The 27,140-nt window shown below is 47.2% G+C and overlaps 1 long non-coding RNA gene across 1 annotated transcript; it reads left to right on the top strand.

Moving 5' to 3' along the window:
* Positions 1 to 14,471: 14,471 nt before the first annotated feature.
* LOC119960202 lies at positions 14,472 to 20,276 on the top strand. Its single transcript, XR_005459335.1, has 3 exons — positions 14,472 to 14,528; positions 15,954 to 16,898; positions 20,110 to 20,276. It is a non-coding gene; the product is annotated as an uncharacterized LOC119960202 (long non-coding RNA).
* Positions 20,277 to 27,140: the final 6,864 nt, after the last annotated feature.

Here is a 27,140-nt window from a genome sequence, read left to right as displayed (position 1 = left end):
AAGGCAGGAGAATGGAGATGGGAAAAATATCAGCCATGATTGAATGGCGTAGCAGATTCATTGGGCCGAGTGGCCTAATTCTGCTACTATGCCTTATGATGTGAAGAGAAACAATCTGTGCTGCATGTAGGCACTGCTCGAAAATGTGGTGGAGGCAGATTCAATTGATGCCTTGAAAAGAGAATTGGGCAACTATCTGTTACTATCAGATCAGCCATGACCTTATTAAATGGTGGAGCAGACTGGGCTGAATAGCCAACTCCAGCTCCTTGCTCATCTGTTTGTATCTTTTGAGGAGAAAAATATCTGCAGAGTTCAGGGCCAATGACAGAGGATTGTGACTCTTGCAGAAAGTTGGCACAGATACAATTTGTTGAGTGCCTTTGTTTTGTGCTGTCACCTTTCTGTGCCACTGTGTTATGAGGGAAATGCAGTGCACCAATGCAAGAGAGGCAGATTGCTCCCTCGATTTGGGTTAGATTTTATTGTCACATGTACCGAGGTGTAGTGAAAATTATTATTCTGCGAGCAGCTCAAATAGATCATTTTGTACATGAAAAGTAAACTAAAAAGAAAATACATAATAGGGCAACACAAGGTACACAATGTAAATACGTAGACAAAGGCATTGAGTGAAGCATACAGGAGTGTAGTATTAATCAGATCAGTCCATAAGAGGGTCATTTCAGAGTCTGGTAATAGCGGGGAAGAAGCTCTTTTCAATCTGTTTGTGCGTGTCCTCAGACTTTTGTATCTCCTGCCCGATGGAAGCAGTTGGAAGAGTGAGTAAGCTGGGTGGGAGGGGTCTTTGATTATGCTGCCCACTTTCCCCAGGCAGCGGGAGGTGTGGATAGAGTCAATGGATGGGAGGTAGCTTTGTGTGATGGACTAGGCTGTGTTCACTCCTCTCTGACGTTTCTTGTGGTCTTGGGCCAAGCAGTTGCCATACCAGGCTGTAATGCAACCAGATTGGATGCTTTCTATGGTGCATCTGTAAAAGTTGGTAAGAGTAGTGTGGACATGTCAAATTTCCTTAGTTTCTGAAGAAGTATAGGCGCTGTTGTGCTTTCTTGGTGGCAGCGTCGATGTGGGTGGATCAGGACAGATTTTTGGTGATGGAAACCCTGTGCCCCAGTGCAGGAGAGGCTGGTTGTTGGGCAGTGTGAGCTGAACATACATGGCTGGATAAAGACTGAGGCAGATGTCAAGACCCTTGGAGCGAAAACAGGTCTGGAGGGAATGGGTCAGTGAACCTGGGGAGTTGCATTTTGCATGAATCGTGAGTGTGACCCAGTCACAATTATGAACAGTAAACAAACCTATCACTGATTTGATGAGATGATTTACCACATCCCAGGTGTTGTAAATACTGTAGTTCAGTCTGCTTGCTGCCCATGTCTAAGTGATATCAGAATAATGTGCTTCTGTATTAAATAAAGTACCCAAATCTCTCATTGTGCTTCATCCCCAGCATCTTGCCTAACTGTGAATCTTCTATTTTGCTAATTGGGAAATAGAATCTTCCTGTTATTAATTGCTCTATGGCGTTACCCAGAATCCCCCGGGCTGCAGAAAGTCCCCTATCAGTGAGTGTACGAGGCCAGTGCGCAACTGCAGGGTGGGTGTGTGCTTTGAGCATGCTCAGTGTCAGTCATGGTGAGAGAGTGAGGAGGAGCTGGGTTGAATACAACAGTCAGGGGGGGGGGGGGGGGGGCGGAGAAGGGAGGGGCGGAGAAGGGAGGGAAGGAGTGGGTGCCGGGGAGACCAGAATCACAACAGGAAAACAATCCCTTCTCACTCTCGGAGCGGTGAACGGTCTCTCTCTAATGTGAGCATGTTGGTGAGTCAGCAGATCCATTTTGCTTCTAAAGCTCTTCTCACAGTCCGAACACAAAATGTTTTGTGTCAGAGTGAACATGTTGGTGTGAAGTGAGATGGGTTAGAGTTATAGAGTTTTACAGCACAAAACAAGGCCCTTTGTCCCATTGTGTCTGTGCCGGCTATCAAACACCAATCTATTCTAATCTCAGTTTCAGGGATTATTAACATCAACTCAAACAAACTCCAGCTGTCAGAATGAACATGGTTCTGTCCTGGATGTGATTTTGGTTCAGTCCTGGATGTGATTAACATCAATAACAGCAGAGTCCTGGAGGCACTTGTGAACTCGCTGGTGTGTCTGCAGGGTGGATGACCGAATGAATCCCTTCCCACACAGGGAACAGATGAACACTCCCTCCCTGGTGTGAATGCGCTGGTGTTTCAGCCGGAGGGAATGCTGAGTGAATCCCTTCCCACACACGGAGCAGGTGAACGGCCTCTCTCCAGTGTGACTGCGCTGGTGAATCAGCAGATCCATTTTGCCTTTGAAGCTCTTCTCACAGGCGGAACATTTAAAAGGTCTCGTGTCAGAGTGAACACGTTGGTGGGTAGACTCGAGTGAATCCTTTCCCACACTCAAGGTCGGTGAATGATCTCTCCCCAGTGCAAACACGCTATAAATTGCCCCTTAGTGTCCAAAGGTGATATGGGGTTTCGGGCAGAGGGAAGGGAAAGTGCACCTGGGTGGGGTGCTCTTTTGTAGAGTTGGTGTAAACTCGATGGGCAAAATGGCCTCCTTCTGGACTGTAGGGATTCTGTGATGCTGCCAGATTTGTTCAGTTAATCTGGCATTTTCAGTTTTAACTCTATATTACACACACTTTTAATCCACTTATTATATTTATTGAACCACCATACCATCAACTACCAGGAGCAGTGTCTTGATGTTTGAGCTATTTCGACCTTGGGTGACTGGGTGGCGTTTGCACAATCTCACCGTGTCTGCGTGGGTTTCCTCCGGGTGCTCCAGTTTTCACCCACAGTCCAAACATGTACAAGTTAGGGGGACGGGCCACACTAAATTGCCCCTTAGTGCACGTACAAAGGTTAGGTGGGGTCATTGGGTACGGGGATAGAGTGGTGGCATGGACTTAAGTAGGATGCCGTTTCCAAGGGGCGGTGCAGGCGAGATGGGCCAAATGGCCTTCTGCACTGTAAATTCTATGATTCTGTAGGATTTTCTCAGTCTCATCCAATGAGTCTGTCTGGTGGTATTTCTCTGATGGGAGCAGAGTGGTTGGCACTGTTGCTTCATGGCGCCAGGGTTCCGAGTTCACTTCCCACTTAGGTCACTCTGCGGATTCTGCGCGTTATCTCTGTGTCTGCGTGGGTTTCCTCCGGATGCTCCGGTTTCCTCCCACAGGTCCTGAAAGACGTACTTGTTGAATTGGACATTCTGGATTCTCCCTCGGTGTACCCGAACAGGTGCTGGAGTGGCGACTAGCAGTTTGTCACAGCAACTTGATTGCAGTGTTAATTTAAGCCTACTTGTGAAAATAAAGATTATCATAAGACCATAAGACATAGGAGTGGAAGTAAGGCCATTTGGCCCATCGAGTCCACTCCGCCATTCAATCATGGCTGATGGGCATTTCAACTCCACCTACCAGCATTCTCCCCGTAGCCCTTAATTCCTCGCGACATCAAGAATTTATCTATCTCTGCCTTGAAGCCATTTAGCGTCCCGGCCTCCACTGCACTCCGCGGCAATGAATTCCACAGGCCCACCACTCTCTGGCTGAAGAAATGTCTCCGCATTTCTGTTCTGAATTTACCCCCTCTAATTCTAAGGCTGTGCCCACGGGTCCTCGTCTCCTCGCCTAACGGAAACAGTTTCTTTGCGTCCACCCTTTCTAAGCCATGTATTATCTTGTAAGTTTGTGTATTTTAAGGAACATGTAGAACTTCCTTAGTTCGTCCTGTTGTCCCCTCAGATATTTCATCTGTTTGGTTAACGTATCTGCAGTGAGTTCTTCCAGTCTGTCTCCAATTCTCCTTCCTGTCTTGGGTATATGGGTCTAGGTAGCTTGGTCTTGTGATTTGTGTTGTTTGGTTGTCTGTCTGTCTGTCTCCAGCGGGTATTGTTGTCTCTCGATAATGACCGTACTGCTACCCTTGTCTTCTGGACATATCAGTGTTGGGTCCAAGCTCCCGGATTGTTTGTCTTTCTCGCCGGGTGAGATTCTGTTTGTCTCTTGTATTTCACTGTGACAGGGCAGAGACCTGATTGAAGGGATTCAAACATGGGAGTTCTGGGAAAGATGGGGAAGGATTTGGGAGGTGACAAGTTTAAAGAGTTTGGAGAGGAGAGGGAGGTTGAAGGTGGACAATAATTTGTAAGGATGGCAGGGTCAAGGGTTTGTTTTATAGAGGAGGGGGTGATGATGGCAGATTTGAAGGACAGAGGGACAGTACCTGAAGAGAGAGAAATGTTGACAATATCCATGGACACAGGGTAGTTGGCTGATCAGTAGCTCAGTGGGAATAAGGTCGATGGAGCAGGAGCTGGGTCTCGTGGACAAGATGAGCTCAGAGGGCATGAGGGGAGATGGGAGAGAAACTAGAGAAAGATGTGGGTTCAGGGCTCGGGAAAGGATGAAATTTAGAGACAGTTTGGTCCGGTGGGCTCGTGGAAGGGAGGGAAGCAGCAGAGGCAGCTGATCGGATTGACTCAATCTCAGTCACAAAGAATCTCCACAGGCTCCTCACACTACTTGTTGGAGGTGAGGATGGAACAGACAGGGGAGAGCGAGAGGACTTCAAAAGGAACTGACTTATGTCAGAGATATTCAAAAGTTTCAGCACACTGCGTATTTATCACAAATCTATTTATTTGACTTTTAGCCAGAATATTAGCCCCTGTAAATGGGCTGGATTTTGTTATCAGCAGAAAGAGACCCAAATTAACATGGTTCAGTCCTGAATGTGAAGAACAGCAAAATTCAATCATGCACAGCAATCAAAGAACAATACAGCACAGGAACAGGCCCTTCGGCCCTCCAAGCTTGTAGCGGTCATGATAGCTACCTTGGCCAAATCCCTTGTGCCATATCCCTCTATATCCATGTGTTTGCCAAGATGCTTTTTGAACGCCGTTAATGTATCTGCTCTGTGGCCTCGGTGTGTCAGCAGGTGGGATGAAGCGGTAAATTCCTTCTCGTAGGTGAACGATCACTCTCCAGTGTGGACTCGCTGGTGTGTCAGCAGGTTGGATGACTGAGTGAATCCCTTCCCACACTTGGCGCAGGTGAATGGCCTCTCCCCAGTGTGAATTCGCTGGTGTGACAGCAGGTTGGACGACTGAGTGAATCCCTTCCCACACTTGGCGCAGGTGAATGGCCTCTCCCCAGTGTGAACTCGCTGATGTACAGTGAGGTGAGATGATCGTCTGAATCCAGTCCCGCAGTGAGAGCAGCGAAATGGTTTATTGTCAGTGTGAACACGTTGATGGCTCATCAGATCCCCAGAACTTTTATAGCTCTTCCCACAGTCTGGACATTGAAACGGTCTCTCGTCAGTGTGAACTCGCTGGTGATTCAGCAGATCAGATGACTGAGTGAATCCCTTCCCACACTCTGAGCACGTGAATGGCCTCTCCCCAGTGTGAATTCGCTGATGTACAGTGAGGTGAGATGATTGTCTGAACCCAGTCCCACACTGAGAGCACCTGAACGGTTTCACATCAGTGCGAACATGTTGATGGCGCATCAGACTCCCAGAACTTTTATAGCATTTCCCGCAGTCTGAACATTGAAACGGTCTCTCCCCAGTGTGAACTCGGTGGTGTTTCTCCAGGTCGGATGACTGGGTGAATCCCTTCCCACACTTGGAGCAGGTGAATGGTCTCTCCCCAGTGTGACTGCGTCGATGAGTTTCCAGCTTGGATGGGTAAGTGAATCCTTTCCCACAGTCCGCACATTTCCACGGTTTCTCCTCATTGTGACTGCATTTGTGGCTTGTGAGGCCTGATGATCGAGCGAATCCTTGTCCACACACACATGTGTCCAGTTTCTCCCCACTGTGAACAATGCTTTTTCCTTCCATGTTCAAAGTACGATGATATTCAGGGTATGATAAATTGAGGACTCGGTCAGATCCTGTTCTGATGCTTGGCTTGAGTTTCCGAACTTTGAAGCCTCCCCTTCGAACACCCTGTGAAAATGATTTAAAACAGAAAATAGGGAGTGAGAGAGAACCCACAAAAACAGGTTGTGAAATTGAGCTGAATGAATCTGGTCATTTGTGGGGTCGACACTGGGAAAAAGTGACCATGAAAACTGCTGGACTATTATAAAACCCAACTGGCCTCTTTGGGAGGAGAGAGGTGAAGAGGGATTTTCTATATCTACAAGTCATACTAAAGAGAATAAATGGCAAAGCAAATTCGACCTTGAGTTTCACAAACAGTAATACTGATACTGAAACTATGCTTCTGGTGTCACAGTGATTAGCACTGCTGCCTCACAGCACCAAGGACCTGGGTTCAATTCCGACCTTGGTGACTGTCTGTGTGGAGTTTGCACTTTCTCCCCATGTCTGTGTGGATTTCCACCCGGTGCTCAGGTTTCCTCCAACAATCCAAAGAAGGGAAAGTTAGGTGGATTGGCTTTAATAAATTGCCCTTAGTGTCCAGGGATGTGCAGGTTAGGTGGGGCTATGGGGTTACAGGGACAAGATAGGGGTGTGGGCCTAGGCAGGGTGCCCTTTCAGAGAATCGGTGCAGACTTGATGGGCCGAATGGCCTCCTTCTGCACTGTAGGAATTCTATGGTTCTAATTCTTTTCGATGAATCGTTATAAAGCTCTGGTCACCACTCTTCAGGAAGGATGTGAAGGTTCTTGGAGAAGGTGCAGAGGAGATTTACCAGAATGGTTCCAGCAAAGGAGGTTGAGGGGAAATTTGATTCAGTTGCACAAGGTTATGCCAAGTTTTGATCAGGTGGGCAAAGAAACTCTTTCCATTCACTGATCGTACAAGCAGTCGGGACACAGATTTAAAGTTTTGGGTAAAACCTGGATTGAACTATATAAGATGATGATGCGGAGAGAATGTTTCCTCGAGGGAGAATCGAAAATGAGTGTGTCACTGTTGCAAAATAAGGAGTCACCCATTTCAGATGGAGATGAGGATTTTTTATTCTCGAGGGTTGTCAGACTTTGGAAATCACGTCCTTAAAAGGCAGTGGGAGCAGAGTCCTTGAATATTTTTAAGGTAGAGCTGGATAGATTCTTGATGAGCAAGGGGGTGAAAGGTCATCAGGGGGAGGCAGGAATGTGGAGTTGAGGTTAGAATGAGATCAGCCGCAATCTTATTGAATGCTGAGCAGGCTCGAGGGACCGAGTGGCCTGTTCCTAGTTTGTATGTAAAAGGTACAGGCGATATGAGGTGATATGAGATGTGTTTTTACACAGCGAGCGGCAATGACCTGAAACTTGCTGCCTATGAGGGAGTTTGAAAATAGAGACAATGAATGATTTGATTTCAAAAGGAAATTGGACAGACATCTGAGGGAAATAAACCTGCGAGGATACAGGGATGGAGCAGGAGAATGGGACTGACTGGATTGCTCCAGAGAGCTAGCATGGACTCAATGGGCCAAATGCCATTCTCTGTGCCATCATGTCTCTGACTCGTTTGTGTAATCTAGTTTAGTAATTTAACCCTGGGGGGTTCAGATATCATTGAGGTAAATCTGTGCTACACTCCCTCCGAGGCCATTCTATCCTTCCTCAGGTTTGTTGCCGGGAACTGAACACAGTTCTCCAGGTTTGGTCTAACGAGGGTTTGTGAATCTCGGGGCTTTTCCAGTCACACTGAGACCTGAAATCTTCCCTCACAGACAGGACAGACAAACCTTTTACCTTCCACACCCAGATGCTGCTGAAATTCAGGTTCTGATGAATCGAGTGACTCTGTCAGATCGCGATGTGACGTTTGGTTTGTGTTTCCCGTCTGTTACACCTCCACTTCCAGTATCCTGTAAATTTACAGAAACCTCACTGTCAGTTTAGGAATTCACAACATTCTCTCCTCGCCAACTTTGATTAAATGTATTCCTCGAGGTTTGATCACATGACCTGCACCCATCCTCCAGCCATTAATCGGTCAACACATCCATCCTTGTGACACACTCCCTTCCTCGGCCAATTGGGAAAAGGACTCATTACCTTACAGGACAGTTACTGTCCTAACGATTTTCCAGACACCCAGGTTTGAATCTCACCAACACTGGGAGCTGAGTTGGTGTGAACTCGGGCAGGAGGAGCTTCGGAACAGTAAATATAAATAACTTACCTCAGGGATTCACGTCCTAGACAGCAGGGAGAGGAGTTGGCACAAATCCAGGGAGGAGCAGCTTCGGAACAGTAAATATAAATAACTTACCTCAGAGCAAAGCTGATTGGCTGGTTGGGAATCTGTTCTAAATTTGAGAAACTGGAGTAATTAACTAAGTAGGGAGTAACTCGGAGACCAGTAACTTGGAGATTGCTGTTTGTATCTATATCAACAATTTGGATGAGAATGTACAAGGCATGATCAGTAAGTTTGCAGATGACACTAAAATAGGTGGTATTGTCGGCAGTGAGGAAGGTTATCAAAAATTGCAGCAGTATCTTGATCAGCTGGGGAAGTGGGCCGAGAAATGGCAAATGGAGTTCAATACAGATAAATGTGAGGTGTTGCATGTCAGAAAATCAAATGCAAGGATGGACTTTCACAGTGAATGGTAGGGCCTTTGTGTGTATCATGGAACAGAGGGATCTTGGAGTTCATGTGCACGGTTCTTTAAAGGTGGAGTCACAGGTAGATAGGGCAGCATGGTGGCATAGTGGTTAGCACAGTTGCTTCACAGCTACAGGGTCCCAGGTTCGATTCCCAGCTGGGTCACTGTCTGTGCGGAGTCTGCGTGTGTTCTCTTGTTTCCTCTTGTTTCCTCCCACAGTCTAAAGATATGTGGGTTAGGTGGGCTGGGCATGCTAAATTGCCCTGAGTGTCCCAAAAGAAAGGTTAAGTGGGGGTTACTGGGTTACGGGGATAGGGTAGATAAGTGGGTTTGAGTAGGGTGCTCTTTGTAAGGGCTATGCAGTTCTGGCGGACTCGATGGGCCGAATAGCCTCCTTCTGCTCTGTAAATTCTCTGAAGAAGGTTTTTGGCATGCTGGCCTTTATCAGTCAGGGCATTGAGTATAGAAGTTGGGAAGTTATGTTGCAGTTGTACAGGACGTTGGTGAGGTCGCACCTGGAGTATCGTGTTCAGTTTTGGTCGCCTTGCTATAGGAAATATGTTATTAAACTGGAGAGAGCACAGAAGAGATTTACAAGGCTGTTGCCAGGACTCAAGAGACGGAGTGAAAGGGAGAGATTGGACAGACCAGGACCTTTATCTTTGGAGCGTAGAGGACTGAGCGGTGATCTTATAGAGGTGTATAAGATCATGAGAGGCATGGACAGGGTGAATGCACTCAGTCTTTTTCTCAGGGTTGGGGAGTCGGGAACTAAAGGGCACAGGTGTATGTTAAGAGGGGAAAGAATTAATGGGAACCCAAGGAGCAATGGTTTTACACAGAGGATAGTACAGAATGAGCTCGCTGAGGAAGGAGTTGAGGCAGGAACATTGACAACACTGAAAAGGCATTTGGACAGATACATGGATAGGAAAGGTTCAGAGGGATCTGGCCCAAGTACAGGCCGATGGGATTGGCTTAGATGAGCTTTTTGGTTGGCATGGACCAGTTTGGGCCGAAGGGCCTGTCTCCGTGCTGTAGATTCTATGAACCCCAAGTCTCTTTGGACACCGACTGTACTGAACCTGTTTTCATTTAGAAAGTGCTCACTTCGATCCTTTTTTGGTTCAAAACAGATAACCTCACACTTGTTTATATTGCCACAATCTTGCCCATTCACCTTGTCTGTCAATATCTTCTTGCAATTTAATGCAATCATCTATGCTGTCTATGATGCCACCAAACTTTGTATCATCAGCAACTCAGAGGGGCTGGTTAAGCAGACTGGGCTAAATCGCTAGCTTTTAAAGCAGACCCAGGCAGGCCAGCAGCACGGTTCAATTCCTGTACCAACCTCCCCAAACAGGTGCTGGAATGTGGCGACTAGGGGCTTTTCACAGTAACTTCATTTGAAGCCTGCTTGTGACAATAAGCGATTTTCATTTCATTTTCCTTTCATTATTTTCACACTGCAGAAGAGGCCCTTTAGTCCAAGTTAGCACCGACACATGATAAACCTGACCCACCTACCTGATCCCATTTGCCAGCACTTGGCTCATAGCCTTCAATGTTATGACATGCCAGTCTTCATCCAGGTACATTTTTTAGAGGATGTGAGGCAACCCGTCTCTATCACCCTCCCAGGTAGTGCATTGCAGACCGTCACCACCCTCTGGGTAAAAACATTTTTCTTCAGTACATGTGTAAATACATCTAATCCCCACTCTCTGCTGTCTGCTGGTTAGCCAATCCTCTATCTAATGTATTATCTCTCAACTCCGTGGGATTTTACGTTATTACCTTTTGTGTGACACCTTATCAAATGTATTCTGGGAGTCCAAATACATCTACAGGACCCCCATTATCCACTTGGCCTGTTACATCTTCCAAGAACTGCACAAAATGAGTCAAACCGGATCTACCCTTCACAAAACCACGCAGGCTGCAGATGGATTGCAGTTTGACTTTCCAAATGTCCAGTTACTACTTCTTCAATAATGGATTCCAACAGTTTCCCAACAACAGGCGTTAAACTAACTAGTTTCCTACTTTCTCACCTAATCCAGTGACATTGAAGATTTTCTCAGTGACCCTCAGTCACCATCATTGAGACTAACTTTAAATTCCAGATTTTATTAATTTAATGGATCGGAGTCGATGTCCCCAGAACATTTTCCTGTCTCTCTGGGTGACTAATGCAGTGACATTGTCACTGGGTCAGTGTCTCCCCCTGGTCTCCATGAGGTTGTTTGTGGCTAGAAGCCGGAAGTGACGGACAGTGAAGAATGTTCATTGTTTCACATTCGGCTCTGGGGCCCCACTGGAGTTTGTAAACCCCGCCCCCCCGACGCTGACCTCTCACCTGACACCTCACAATGCGCGGAGTGCTTGACGGCAGCACTGACCAATAGGCAAAGACTGGGCGCGACCGGAGGACCGGTCGGGAGTGACTGGTACTCCAACCAATCAGCGTGAACGAGGGAGCGGAACTGAGCTGAGTGAAGCATGCGCAGTGTGATTAATGGCGACGCAGAAAAACGTTCGTTCTCGGATCCACAATCCGTGAAGGTGGGAATGACGGGACGGAGGGAGAGCTCGATTAGGTGCGCTTCGTGAACTTGTTATTTGCACTGAAAATCCGGAAAATAATCTACCGGTGCCTGGGGATCTGAACGGAGGCCGCAGCTTTGTTACAGACGAGACTATGCGGCCGCCATCTTTATTTGGTACTGGCAGTGGTGCGCATGCGCACCCACCATCTTTATTGGGGCATGAGCAGAGAGCGCATGCTCAGTCGCCATCATTGTTAGGGGCAACATTTTTGAAACGTTTCTTCATGACAGAATGTCCATCAAACTGCTTCACTCTGAGTTACAAATTCCTATTTATAGGGCAGAATATCTGCCGAGGGCTGTGACAATAATTCGAATTTATATTATGACTTGAACAGAATATAACTTTTCAGAGAAAAGTTCAGAGAAACATTACAAAACAACAATTGACACTGAGCCGCATGAGGAGATATTAGATTGTAAGGAGAATGTTAACTGAGGAAAGTAAGTTTGAGAGTCGGAGTTTTAAGGAGGAAATTCCAGAAATTGAGGTCTTGGCAACTCAGTAATGGTGGAGAGATTCAAATCAAGAATACTCAAATGGCTGGAATTAAATGAGTGCAGAGATCTCAAAGGGATGTATGTGGAGGAGATTACAGTGATCAGGATGATCAATACCATGGATGAAAAGAAGAATGAGAAATTTAAACTTTTTGTGCCTTTTAAAAGGAAGCATTTCAGTGGATCAGTGGGACAGCGGCTGGTGTGAGTAAGCACATGGGTAGCAGAGTTTGGGATGGGATGGGGGGGTTGTTTAATGTTGGAGTCTGGCTGCAAGTGCATTGGAATAATTTATTTGAGAGGGAACAGAAGAATAGATGATGGTTTCTGCAGCAGATGAACAGTGACTAAGGTGGAGTCGAGCTATGTTCCTGAGGTGGAAATCGGCAATCTTGGTGATGATGTGGATCTGGTCAAGAGCTCATCTCGGGGTGAAATATTTCACCAGGGTTCTGAACAGTCTGCTTCAGCCACAGGAATGCAATTGGTGGCAAGGGAGTGGAGTTTGTAGCCGGGACAGGAAGGGAATGGGTTCAGTCTTTTTTTTAAATAAACAATTTTATTGAGGTGTTTTTGGCATTGTAAACAGTTACAGTTACAGACAGTAATATGCAAGTATCAACACAAAGCAGAAACATAGTGCAAATGCAGCACTGTAGCATTGTGGATAGCATTTTTGCTTCACAGCTCCAGGTTCCCAGGTTCGATTCTGGCTTGGGTCACTGTCTGTGCGGAGTCTGCACATCCTCCCCGTGTGCGTGGGCTTCCTCCGGGTGCTCCGGTTTCCTCCCACAGTCCAAAGATGTGCAGGTTAGGTGGATTGGCCATGATAAATTCCCCTTAGTGTCAGAAATTTCCCTTAGTGCGATTACTGGGTTATGGGGATAGGGTGGAGGTGTTGACCTTGGGTAGGGTGCTCTTTCCAAGAGCCGGTGCAGACTCGATGGGCTCAATGGCCTCCTTCTGCACTGGAAATTCTATGATAAAGACCACTCCTCTCTCATAAACAGTACCCGCCTATTTATCCCTCCTATTCTACTCTAATTTACCCCCCCCCCCCCCCCCCCCCCCCCCGGTTAACAATGAATTCCCCGCGAAGAAGTCGATGAATGGTTACCACCTTCGGGCGAACCCTAATACAGATCCTCTCAAGGCGAACTTAATTTTTTCCAGCCCTAAAATGGTCGAAATGTCCTAGAGCCATGCTTCAGTCTTTGGGGGCTTTGCGTCCCTCCATGCCAGCAGTATACGTTGCCGGGCTACCAAGGAAGCAAAGGCCAAGATGTCAGCCTCCCTCTCCTCCTGGACCCCCGGGGCTTCCGAGACCCCAAAAACTGCCACCACTGGACTCATCACCACCCTGGTTTTCAGTATCTGGGACATGACGTTCGCAAATCCCTCCCAGTATCTCCAAAGTTTTGGGCATGCCCAGAACATGTGGACGTCATTCGCTGGCCCTTTGCAGACCTAGCGCATTTTTCCTCCACCCCAAAAAATGTACTCATCCGGGCCACCATCATGTGGGCCCAGTGGACGGGAATAGGTTCAGTCTTGTCAATATTTAAATAGAGGAAAGTGGATGTCAGGCAAGTTTAGACAGTGTGTCTTGGAAAGGAACTTACAGGTGATGATGTTCACATACATCTGCTGTCCTGTTCATCAAGGTGGTGGAGTTTAAATATTTAGGAGATTCTGTCAAATTGTGATTCGTCGTCAGTCGAGAAAATGCCTCTCCGATGCCACCTATTGCCCCCCCCCCCCCCCCCAGTGTTCTCCCTCCCTCTCCCTTTCCCTCATTCTTTTTTACTATCTCTCTTGGTTTCTTGCAGAGAATTCTCTAGCCCAGAGGGTTGTGGATGATATTTGAGGCTGAGATGTGCAATTTCTGGTCTCTCAGGAAGTCAAAGGACATAGAGAGCTAACGGGAAAGTGGAATTGAAGAATGAGATCAGCCACAATCGTGTTCAATGGCAGAGCAGGGTCGACGGGCCGAATGGTCTACTTCTATTTCTTGTGTTCTTGCAGAGGCCCGAGTTTTGTGTGGGCTCAGGCCGGTGGCAGGTTCCCTTCCCTGAAGGACATTAACAAACTAGTTCATTTTTCACAAAAGGTTCCAACAGTTTTCGTGGTCACTTTTTCCCAGTGTCGGCCCCACAAGTTACCAGATTCATTCAGCTGAATTTCACAACCTGTTTTTGTGGGATCTCTCTCACTCCCTTTTTTCTGTTTTAAATCACTTTCAGAGTTAGAAGGGGAGGATTTGCAGTCAGGAAACTCAGATCAAACATCTTATCAGGATCAGACAACGTCATCGAATTGATCGTAACCTAAATATTGGTGAATTTGGACCATGGAAGGAAAAAGCAACGTTCACAGTCCTCTGAAAGAGCACCCTACCTCTCCATCCCCGCTTAACCTATACATCCTTGGATTGTGAGCGGAAATGAGAGCACCCGGAGGAAACCCATGCAGACCCGGGGAGAAAGTGCAAACTCCACAATTCACCAAATTCTTGGAATCAAACCTAGGTCGCACGCACTGTTACCATGCTCATCACTGTCCACCATGCTACCTGGGTTCCTAACATTACTGATTTCCGCTGCAATCGCCAAATCATAGCGAAATAATTAACAATTCCCTGCTTGGTTAGTAGCTGCCATGGCGGGAACATTACCCGGCACCCCCACGCGGTGGTGAATGTCCTCTATCCAGAACACAGGTGAGTAATGCGCAAGCGCAGGACCGCCCTGTATTGGAGCATGCGCAGTGATAGCGAAGAGAAGCCTATTGTTTATCGGATCTCCAAACCGGTGAGGATGCGGAAACGCGTAGGGGGCGATGAAGCCGGCGGGTGGACGGGGAGGCTTTCTAAACACCTGGTGAAGGCACAAAGCCCCGAATCCGAACCTGCGGGTCCCACATTTGCAGCTCCGGGTCTTTTCCCCGGAGACGACCCAGACTAACAGCCGCCATCTTGTTTCAGGTGGAGAGTGCGCATGCGCTTCTGTTATGGGGCCTTCGAAAGATTGTGGGCGGGGCTTCAGCGCCTCTGTTTCCAACCGGGTCCTAGTGTCCGGGCAGTTCATCAAGCTGCAGGTGCTGCTTGCAGCCCAGAGAATTCCATGGGCCATGTATACATTCAGTGTGGGAGGTTGCAGTCTCGATAGTTAGTTACCTGCAAAAGCTACTTCTGAAGTTTTAGATACATTTCAGCCCCAGGCACCTAATCTTTGGCTGCCCGGTGTGGAGGGACTGGGTAAGTCAGAGGATCTTCTCCTGGACTTGCTCTTGGGCCTGGTTAAAACAGCAATTTATAGAATTTGGATGATCAGGTCCCATTTGGTGAGGGGAATTACACTGGTTAAATATAAGAAATAGGAGCAGGAGTCAGCCACTACGGCAACACCACTACACCAGTACCACGTAGTGGTATTGTCACTGGACTCCTAAACCAAAAATCCAGGGTAATGCTTCTGGTAAAACCCAGGTTCGAATCCTGCCACTGCAGATGTTGAAATTTGAATTCAATAAGCATCTGGAATTAATAGTCTAATGATGACCATGATTGTCATTAAAAACTCAACTCATTCACTAATGTCCTTGAGGGAAGGAAATCTGCGGTCCTTACCCGGTCTGGCCTACATGTGACTCCAGAGCCACAGCAATGTAGTTGACTCTTAACTGCCTCCTCCAGGGCAATTAGGGATGGGCAATAAGTATGGGGCAGCACGGTAGCATGGTTGTTGGGTTACAGGTATAGGGTGGATACATGGGTTTGAGTAGGGTGATCATTGCTCGGCACAACATCGAGGGCCGAAGGGCCTGTTCTGTGCTGTACTGTTCTATGTTCTAAATAAAATAAAAATCAGTCCATTGAGCCTGCTCCACCATTGAATAAGGTCACTCTACTTCCGCCCCCCATAAGAGGCTGCCGGCCTCTCTTCCATGGGCCTTCCTGTGTCTGGGTGGCTCTGGTGTCCACCGGTACAATTGACACCTTCCATAATCAGTGGGTTCCTCGGAGTACAGAATATCTCATAGACATTGGTAATAACATTCTGGTTTATTCAGGAAGATTCTTTTGCTCTTGTTGGGACTTTGTTTTATTTTATTTTGATTGAACAACACATTTGGGAAAACAAGAAAAGAATGAATGTTGCATAGAAACTAGAACTGTCTGTTGTAAATTTCTATCCTGCACTGACAGCAATGACTTTTGTAAACTCTGTTCATAGGATATTAGGAGATAACGTGTGGATGGGGAACTCAAACCAAGCATCACATTAAGATCTGATCATCACTTAATTCACTCGGAGCTGAATATCATCAAGCTTTGAATGTCAAAGCAGAAATATTTATCTGTTTTGTCTGCGGGAAATGATTTCAAACATCAGTGTGACTGGAAAAGCACTGAGACATACACATACCCGAGTGAGTGTGTTCCAGTTGACCTTTAAGCAGTGACACAGCCTGAACGAAAATCACACCATTCACAGTGGGAATAAACCGTACATATATTCTGTGTGTGGACGAGGCTTCAACTGATCATCCAATCTGGAGAGACACAAACTCATTCGCACTACAAAGAAACCGTGGAAATGTGGGGACTGTGGGAAGGGATTCCTTTGCCCATCCCAGCTGGAAGCTCATCGACGCAGTCACACTGGGGAGAGACCGTTCACCTGCTCCGTGTGTGGGAATGGATTCACTCTGATGTCCAGCCTTCAGTTACACCTGCGAGTTCACACTGATGAGAGACCTTTTAAATGTTCTGATTGTGAAAAATGCTTTAAAATCTCACCGGATCTGATTAAACACCAGTTTATTCACACGGACGAGAGACCATTCGGTTGTTCTCAGTGTGAGAAGAGATTCAGACAGTCGCCTCACCTCATTCAACACCAGCGAGTTCACAGCGGGGAGAGGCCATACACCTGCTCTGTGTGTGGGAAGGGATTCATTTCATCATCCAACCTGATGAGGCACCAACAGGTTCACACAAGGGAGAAGATATTCACCTGCTCTGTGTGTGGAAAGGGCTTTACTCAGTCTTCTAACCTGCTGAGACACCAGCAAGTTCACACTGGGGAGAGGCCGTTCACCTGCTCTGTATGTGAGAAGAGATTTGCTCGATCATCTCACTTGCTGACACACCAGCGAGTTCACAACTGACTGTGGAGGTTAGATTCTGCTGTTAATCACATAATTTGTTTGTTTCTGTTGCTGTTAGTAACTCCTGTAACTAAATTGGTGATCATGAAATCAGACAGCGCTGTTGTAAGCAGACAAGGGTTAGGAGCAGGATCAGGCCAGACAACCTGTCTCACCTACTCTGTTAATCAATACAATCATGGCTGAATGAGCCTCAATTCCTCCCTCCTGCCTGTTCTCCAGCACCCTTGATTCTCTGAGAGACCAAAATTCAGTCTATTTCAGTCTTCCATTTGTTGGACAATGGAAACAGAAAATTTAAATTTCTAGGACCAAAGGAGGCGAGTTGGCCCATCATATCGGTACCAGCCCAACCCCACTTTCTAGCTGTTAGTCTGTAACCTTGTAGGTTGTTACATGTCAAATACCTCACTGTAATGATTTGTTCTAAGGTCACTCTCCACTGCCTTACTGCTGAGTAATCACAAGAAACTGAATTGTGAATCACAATGGTGGGGTTTTTACCCAGCATTCCCCACATGGTGGATGTCCCCTATCTACACCACAGGAGACAAGTGCACAGGTGCAATGTCGCCCAGTTTTTGAAGCATGTGCTGTGTCAGTCATGACCATGGACAGGTGTTTATTTGTCAAATTTGCAGCTGGTCGAAGGTGTGCTGGAGTTGGCGGCTGGATGGGGAGGATTTGGAAACACTTTGTGGATCCACAAACTCATCAGGATAATTGTCAGCTCCCTGGTTTGCAGCTGCGGAGCTTCTCCCTCCCTCCCGGGAACAGGCCCAGGTTAACGGGCACCATCCTGCTTCACACACTGGAGGGTGGTTCACATCACAGGCTGGGGGAGGGGGGATAATAAATAAGAGCTGACACTTTGCACTCAAATCAATGAGGACTCTGATCTCTGGGAAACTATTAACAAATGTCTCCCTGTGAAACATCAGCTCAGGGTCACATTGGACAGGACGAGAACCAGAAATCAAAACGAGAGAGAGGGAGAGAAAGGTTAATGTCTGAATTGTGATGATGATACAAATATAATAAGTAATTAGAATTCATCACATAGTTATAAATAGCCATTAAATAAAAGTATAAAATAATGACGGGATTGCACATTATTTCATCAGACAAATAATTACAATAGGTTACAAAAAACAGGACTCCTTAACCAGCAGAATATAAATTAAAGATTCTCAGCAAAGCGCATTTTTTAAAAACTTGTTTTTATTCAGAATTTTAACAAAGCCACTACTAAAAGAAGGCAACAAAAAACAAAAAAAGAATGAACAACTTAACAAAAATCTATCCACAACCCATACAGTTCCCCACCTCCCCCTCTGGTTTTCTGCTGCTGCTGACCTCCATCTAACATTCCGTGAGAAAGTCAAGGAACGGTTGCCACCACCCGGAGAACCCCTGCAGAGACCCTCGCAAGGCAAACGTTATCCTCTCCAAACCTAGAAACCCCACCATGTCACTAACCCAAGTCTCAACACTTGGGAGTTTTGTGTCCCTCCACATTAATAACAGCCTTCTCCGGGCTACCAAGGAGGCAAAGGTCAGGATTCCAGCCTCTTTTGACCCCCCCCGGCCCCCCCGACTGTGCTCGAAGAACATTCTTTTAACTCGCGGGGTTTTGTTTCCCCACACCAATCCCGTGATAATCCTGTTCACCCGCTTGAAGAAGGATTTGAGGATGGGAAGGCACTGGAAGACGAACAAGAACCTGGGGAGGACCGTCATCTTCACGGACTGCACCCTGCCTGCCAGGGAAAGTGGCAACATGTCCCACCTCTTAAAGCCCCCCTCCATCTGATCCACAAGCCATGTTAGGTTGAGCTTGTGCAGGGCATCCCAACTCTTAGCCATCTGTATGCCCAAGTAGCAAAAGCTCCTCTCCCCCATCTTGAGCGGGAGCTCTCCCAGTCTCTTTTCCTGCCCTGTCGCATGGATCACAAAAAGCTCGCTTTTCCCGCCATTTAATTTATACCCCGAGAAATCCCCAAAATCTTTTAGTATCTGCATGACCTCCCCCACACCTCTACCGGATCTGAAATATACAGGAGCAGGTCATCCGGGTACAGTGAAACACGATGCTCCTCCCCTCCCCGAACCAGCCCCCTCCTGTTTCTAGACATCCTCGGCGCCATGGCCAATGGCTCGATTGCCAGGGCAAACAGCAGGAGGGACAGGGGGCACCCCGCCTTGTTCCTCGATGCAGCGTATAGTATTCCAACCGCAGCCGGTTCCTGGACACACTCGCTACAGGGGCATGATACAGTAATCTGACCCACCCTATGAATTCCTCACCAAATCCAAATCTGCCGAACACTTCCCACAGGTACTCCCACTCCACCGATCAACGGCTTTTTCCGCATCCATTGCAGCCACCACTTCTGCATCCCCTCCTTCCGAGGGCATCATGATCACGTTCAAGAGCCTCCACACATTCGTGTTCAGCTGCCTGCCCATCACAAACCCCGTCTGGTCCTCATTAATCACCCCTGGGACACAGTCCTCAATTCTAGTGGCCAGGGTGTTGGCCAACAGTTTGGTGTCTACATTAAGGAGCGATATCGGCCTGTAGGAGCCACACTGCAACGGGTCCTTATCTCAGTTAAGGATGAGCGCGATCAAGGACCGGAACATCATCGGGGGAAGGGTTCCCATTTCCTTAGCCTCGTTGAAGATTCTCAGCAATAGCGGGCTCAACAGTTCTGAGAATTTGCTATAAAATTCTACAGGATATCCGTCCAGTCCCGGGGCCTTGCCCGACTGCAAACCCTCCAAACCTTTGCCATCTGACTTTTGTATTAAATCCACAGATCACATGTTGTCAGCTTGAGTTCATTAAATTCTCAATCATTTACATATTGTCTATGAGTTTTATAAAGTAGGTCATTGGGCTGTCTTGTCCTCTATTTGTTCTATATCTTATTTGTGGAGTTTTCCAACTCGCTGGGAACACATATTCAGCCGATTGATTGTATAATGTTTATCAGGATTCATGGATGAAATTAATTATCAAACATGTTTCTATCTCTATTTGTCTAAATTTGTACAAAGGATACAGAAACCAATATCCAACAATTTATTTGGTTTCAGCCCAGTGGGGAGAGAGAGTGTGTGGGACGGGGATCTGTCGCTGTCGTGGAATAAGAGGAAAAAAATGTTCCATAGAAATGAGAATTAACTGTTCTGCATTTTATCCTCTACTTACAGTGATGACTTTGGTCATCTCCTTTTACAGAGCATGAAAAGGCGAGGATTTGCAGATGAGTAACGCAAACTAAATATCATGTAAAGATCTGACACAGTCACTTGATTCATCAGGACCTGAATATCATCAGCCTTTGAATGTGGAACGAGAAATGTTTGTCTGTTCTGTCTGTGGGAAAAGATTTCAAACATCAGTGTGACTGGGAAAGCACTGAGACCCACACAACACACACCCGAGTGAGAGTGTTCCAATGAACTGACTGTGGAAAGAGCTTTAACCAATTACACAGCCTGAAGAAACATAACAACATTCACAGTGAGGAGAGACAGTGCACATGTTCTATGTCTGATGAAGATTGCAACTGACCATCCATCCTGGAGAGACACAAGGACACCGGCACCATGGAGAAACCTTGGAAATGTGGGGACTGTGGGAAAGGATTCAATTACCCATCCCAGCTGGAGAGCCATCGGCGCAGTCACACTGGGGAGAGACCGTTCACCTGCTCCATGTGTGGGAAGGGATTCAAAAAGTCATCCAGCCTGGGGTCACATCAGAGAGTTCACAGTGATGAGAGACCTTTTAAATGCTTTTACTGTGGGGATTGCTTTAAAACCTCTCCAGATCTAATCAAACACCAGCTTGTTCACACTGACAAGAGACCATTCAGTTGCTCTCATTGTGAGAAGAGATTCAGACAATCGTCTCACCTTATTCAACACCAGCGAATTCACACTGGGGAAAGGATATTCACCTGCTCCGTGTGTGGGAAACAATTCACTCAGTCATCCAATCTCCAGACACACCAACGCACTCACAGTGGGGAGAAGCCGTTCACCTGCCCCGAGTGTGGGAAGGGATTCAATCGATCATCCAACCTGCTGAGACATCAGCAGGTTCATGTGTGACTGCAGGAGTTGGGTGTTGTTGGTAATCGCATCCTTTATTAGGGCTGGATTTTGATCACAGGACAGGTGATGTGCCGGGATTGCAGTATGTGGGAGGTTTTGGAGAACGTTACAATCCTCGACAATCATGTCTGCGGGAGTGTCTGCAACTTGCAGAACCTGGGCTCAGGGGTATTGAGCTGGAGTCTGAGCTGCTGACATTGTGAGGCATCAGGGAGGGGGAGAGTGACCTGGACACTTCCCCAAGGTTCAGTAAAAATTTCCAGTTAATCAATGGTCCGGATACAGCAGAACATGAAAATAGATCAGTTTTAATGCCTGTGTCTCACAGGAGCCGGGTACATGACACAGTGTGAAGGAGATTCGGTGACCAGTAATTACAGCTTTTTGACCACAGCTAACTCATATTCCTTATAGCTTACCATCATGTCAAGGATAAAGCCCCCAACTTCTTGTTCTACATCCCTAATTTCAGAGCAGAGGGTGTGGGGACTCAATTTTCTGCATCAGTCGACAGTTTGATATGTGTGTGGGAAGAGTGAGGAACAATCAGTGAGGTGCGGCTGTCTGACAGCGCGGTGTATTGCTGCAGGCTGAGAGACACAGTGACAGGAACCAGAGGGAACCTTAGACAAGAACACAGCCGCAGTGTGACAAGGTGAACGGAGCAGTGGGCTGTGGAGGGAGTTATGTGGAATTCTAGCATTTAACAGACAATACCATCTAAACAATGTGTCCACAGACAGCTCTCATCAGCTCTGAAGAGAGAAGTCAGATTTCATTCACTGCCCTTATATTTTTCTGCTCTGTTTGATGTGCCACTGATGGAGAATAACAAGAACAAATCTTCCCCTTTTTGTGTCCTCAGTGGAAGGTTAATCAGAATCCACCCCATCACCAAGCTCAGTCCAATTAATGACAATCAGCGAAATAAGTTGGACATCTTCATCTATATTCAACACCTGTATTCTTTCTCTCAAATTAATTAAAGACCAAACTGTCTCAGGTCAATGAGATCGCTGTCATTATTTCATTGGAATCACTCGGTTACATAGTGATATTGTGATTCTAATCAACATCTGCAGGAAGCCGCAATATCACATGCCCATTGCAGCTTGGCTGTAAGGTTTAGCCCTGAACCTGGTGGTAGCTTTAATCGTGACACCCAATTACATGCAAGGCAGCAATGGGAATGGAATAGAAGTAAAATACTGTGGATGCTGGAAATCTGAAATAAAAACACAAAATGCTGGATAAACTCAGCAGGTCTGGCAGCATCTCTGGAGAAACCCATTAACATTTAGTTCTTATGGTTTGGGTTTCAGAATGAGAAGTATAATCTGATCATTTAGATTTTATTGTAAAACGGAGTGAGGGGAAAAGGAAGCAATATTATAAATGTCTCTGATATTGAGTGACGTCCATCTTTGTGCGGGGCAGAGCTGCTCCATTAGGCCAGAGGGTGAATCGGAGCCGAGATGCCCCTAACAAAGATGGATGCTGGGTAATGAGCGGAGCATGCATTTCACCGAGGATGTCCAGATAGCAGTGCATGCTCATTGCAGCGGGTGTGGTTTGTTGACGGAAGCACGCGGATTATTCCCCGGATCAGATTTGAGGGGGGTCGCCGGCGTTGTCATGGCTGCGGGGGCGGCGCTCGCTAGCCATGTGCGCTGGACCCACAAGCTCAACCTCAGCAGCAGGTGCAGAAGCCGCGCGGGGAGCCTGGGGCTCGAGTAGGAGGTGCAGGGTGGGCCAGCCTGCCTCTCCCGTGGGGAGGGCACCGCACACTGACCCGGGGATGTGAACACCAACCCAAAACTTTCCATCCCACGGTTTTCCAGGGCCCTTTTGTGAATTGCGCTTTCACGTATCTGATCGTCAGTCCAGAAGTAAAACACTCAAACACGTCAGTAACGAATATTCGTTTATTTACGGCCGGGACAAATCTCTAAGCAGTCGGGTAACCACCTTCGAGAAGTGCCAAAATCCCAGAATAAGGACGGTATCTTTATACATCTTACAGCTTAGGGGTGGTCCCTTTAAATTCCTAGATACACCTATGATTTGGCAAGGATCCAGAACATGTACATATATGGAATTATTCTTCGAGGTCGGGAGGTTATTTTTGACATAATCATTAGCACAAGTCACTATCAATATTAATACAAAGGTTTTTGAATCCCATGGCCATATGGCTCAACCCACTCCAAAGACAGTCCCTCTTACATTTCAATGTTTATTTGTTCCAACTGGTCAAACGAGCTTAATTATGTTATCTCTGCAATAAAGTAACGGTTCCCATTCATTCCATTCTTTGCCTTTTTGACCTCTCTGCTTTTACAGATACGGGTCAGAACATTAATTAGTACCAATGCCACACTCCCTATATTCCATCCCATAACCTTCTGACATCTTTGCTTTTACAGATGCTGGTCAGACACACTCCCTTTATTTCATCCCTTGACCTGTTGACATCTCTTTCACAGAGCTTTTCAGAACTGTTATATTAACCCTATCAGCGAAGTTCCAAATGAAATCCACTTCTACATTCCCCCCTTTGATCATTCCTTGATCACATAACACTCAGGATACTTTAGATGGAAATGAGAGCGAGGCGGAGGTACTCCTCCTCTACTAGGCTCCGGCAGGATGCCACTTCCTCATATAGGTCAGGGGTAGGTGGAACCAGTGTTTCTTTTTCGTCTAGGGCGGATCTCTGAAGCATCTGTGGTAATGCAGTGGCACCCAAACGGTTGCATAGGCATTTCACACCAGTAGCTATGATACAGAGCAACAAACAGATGGTAACGAAGATAATGAGCCCATGGAATAGGTAAGTGGCCCAAGAATTGGACCACATCCAGCTCCACCAGTCAGCCTGACCGGCGAGTCGCAAGCGCTGTACTCCATCTCTGATATGGGTTACCAGACGCGTGATATTCTCTGAACTGTCTGGAATATAACCCATGCAGCCGTCTGTTCGATCGAGAAAGGAACAGATATCAAGGGAATGCCTCCATGGGCATGGGTCGGGACCTGTGTACATACCCAGCAAGAGGAGACACCCACTTTCTTAGCATAGACATAGGACATAAACAGAAATGAATTCGCCGTTACATGGTGCGTTGCCCGCTTCCTTCTGGAAGGCGAGTAGGGGTGAGTAGTCCTTGGTGGTAAAATTTGTACCCTGTCCTTATCAATGCACCGGTGGTTCCACCTGCATGTGCGGCGATCGTACATTAGAACCATGTACGTAATCAGGAATCGGCGCTTCTGGTCGTCGGGAGGACCGGTGGTTGGGCAGGTTTTGATAGCGGTGGTGATCCATCGGAGACCTGTCGTTGTTCCACATCGTGGGGTTCCTTCTCGGCACATAGGTGGGTGCCGGCTTCCGTACAGGCATCTCCTTCCTTCGGATGCAGCGAGAGAGAGCAGGGTGGCGAGTATTGTGACGGCGAAGAGGGGCCTCATCCTGGTACTCGTGTTCCTAGGACTTAAAGGAAAAGTTTAGAACATCATGGATACTTAATTAACTTACAATGGTGCATATGTACCCATGCGTTCCGGCCCTCCACTTTTACTGCAGTGGGGGTAGTGAGTAGAACCTGTAGGGGACCCTCCCATCGAGGTTCCAAACCCTTACGTGTCCAATTTCGAATTAGGACATAATCCCCAGGGTTGATGGAGACGTCATGAGTAATGGAGGGGACTTCTTCCTGGGTGGCACGAACTCGGGAGTGTAATCCTTTCAAAATTCTCGTTAGTGTTAATATATAATTAGCCATCTCGGTAGTCATGTAATGGAATTGAACATTCCGTGGAACACAGCTGTCCCAAGGCGTTCGAAAGGGTCTGCCATATAGTATTTCCGCTGGGCTTAGGCGAGTTTTTCCTGCGGGAGTGGCACGTAGCTGGAAGAGTGCTAAAGGCAGGAGTTTGAGCCAAGTGGCCCCAGTGTCTGCTTGTAGTTTAGCGAGTTTAGTCTTTAGAGTCTGATTAGCCCTTTCCACCACTCCAGCGGCTTGTGGTCTGTAGGCACAATGAAACTGTTGCTTTATTCCAAGCAGAGCACAGAATTCCTTATTGATTTGACCTATGAAGTGGGGACCATTGTCAGAGCTCAGCCGGGCTGGAATTCCAAATCGCGGAACAATTTCTTGCATTAACACCTTAACTACTGTCGAGGCCTTGTTATCCGTAGTCGGGTAGGCCTCGATCCATTTGCTAAAAGTGTCCACAATGACTAACACATATTTATAGCATTGACATCTTTCCAACTCAATGTAATCCATTTGTAGGGTCTCAAATGGACCCTCATGTAAGGGGGTTGTGCCAGGATCACAGGGGACGGCTTTACCGGGGTTGTGCTGTTGACAGATTAGGCACCGACTGCTAATTTGTTGGGCCATTTCTTGCAGTCGTGGGTGCCACCAGCTTTTTAACAATATGTCCCCTGTGGCACGAGCTCCACAGTGAGTTGCAAAGTGTACACATTCGGTCACCCAGGCTGCTAATGCATCGGTCATACATGTTTGTCCTACCGGGGTGACCCACAGCTTATTTTCGATATCATATATACATCCTAAGTTTTTCCACATATTTACAGCAGTTGCAGGAGCGTCCTCCTGCATTTGGATTATGTCAGCAATGGTTGGCATAGGTTTTTCAGAGGGGGACTTTCCCGAGGGGGTTTTAGTCTGCCTCATCATTCTAGGCACCATCAATTTGCCAGATTTAGAAATTTCTTTTGCCTTCTCGTCCGCTCTCCTGTTGCCCGTTTCCACCAGTCCTGTGCCTTTTGTATGCGCTGCGCATTTTATCACCGCTATCTTGTCTGGGAGCATAAGGGCCTGCAATAACTGGGTTACTAACTGCTGGTGTGAGATGGGTGTACCAGCGGAGGTTAGAAATCCTCTGTTTTTCCATAATTGCCCGAAATCATGTACTACCCCGAAGGCGTATCGGGAATCTGTATAAATATTAACCTTCCTCCCCTGTGCCAATATGCATGCTCGTATTAACGCAAACAATTCTGCCTGTTGGGCAGAAAAGGGAACTTCAAATGCTGCTGCTTCTACTATGTCACCGTCTTGATCGATGATTGCATAGCCAGATTGTCTATCCCCCCTTTCGCCGACGGAAGAACTTCCATCGGTGAAAAAGGAACAATCTGTACTCGGGATGGGTATATCGGAGAGGTCGTCGCGAACCGAGGAGACTTCTTGCAACAGTTGCAGACAGTCATGAGTTGGGTCGAGCATGTCTGTGGGAGGATGCGTCAAAAAGTCAGCAGGGTTGATAGTGGTGCAGTGGGCAAACTGGACCTTCGGGTTATTAAGGAGAGCAATCTCATATTTGTTCTGACGAGCCATCGTGAGATGCTGAGTCAGTAGCTGTCCCAAAAAGGCCGTAACAGAATGGGAACTATAGACAGTGATATCTTGTTGGAGGGTAATATTAGCAGCCGATTGCAGGCTGTTGTAGATAGCTGCAAGAATTTGGGTACAGATAGGATAGCCAAGGGCTACCGGATCGAGTTTAGAGGAGTAGTATGCAACCGGGCGACAGCGGTCGCCGTGGCGTTGGGTCAGGACAGCTGTGGCGCAGTCGGCAAGGACTGTGCAATAGAGCTGAATAGGGCGATCATATAAGGGTCGTCCAAGGGCAGGGGCCTGGAGGAGTGCCTCCTTGAGGCGGTTCTGCTAGTGACTGTTTGTGATCAGCGGGCACTAGGACCCTGCGGAGCCATGCAGTGTCAATTTCAACGCAGCAGTTTCGAAACTGCCCAGCACAAATCCTTTATCTGTTTATTCTGAGACCAATGTAGTTCTGAACATACTGAGTTACTCATAATACTGATCACATTCCAGGGGCGGTGGCGGAGGTGGCTGTGGGGGCTGTGGAGGCTGTGGGGGCTGTGGGGGCTGTGGGGGCTTCTGACGTCCCCCGCAATTGAACAGATGTTCCTCATCCCCATCGTCCCCCTCCCCCCAACCTTGCTTCGCATTGCTGACCAGCGCCACGTTTCTTATATTGTTTACATTCCCTTTGTAAGACCTCTACTGTTTTAGCAATTCCCCCTTCAGTGAGGCCAATACCCAATTTTGAGGCATTTTCCTGCC

This window comes from Scyliorhinus canicula, unplaced genomic scaffold, assembly GCF_902713615.1.
Source record: "Scyliorhinus canicula unplaced genomic scaffold, sScyCan1.1, whole genome shotgun sequence".
In the NCBI taxonomy this organism is placed as follows: domain Eukaryota; kingdom Metazoa; phylum Chordata; class Chondrichthyes; order Carcharhiniformes; family Scyliorhinidae; genus Scyliorhinus; species Scyliorhinus canicula.
The sequence above is the reverse complement of the archived record's forward strand: the minus strand, read 5'-3'. Positions and strand labels throughout refer to the sequence as shown.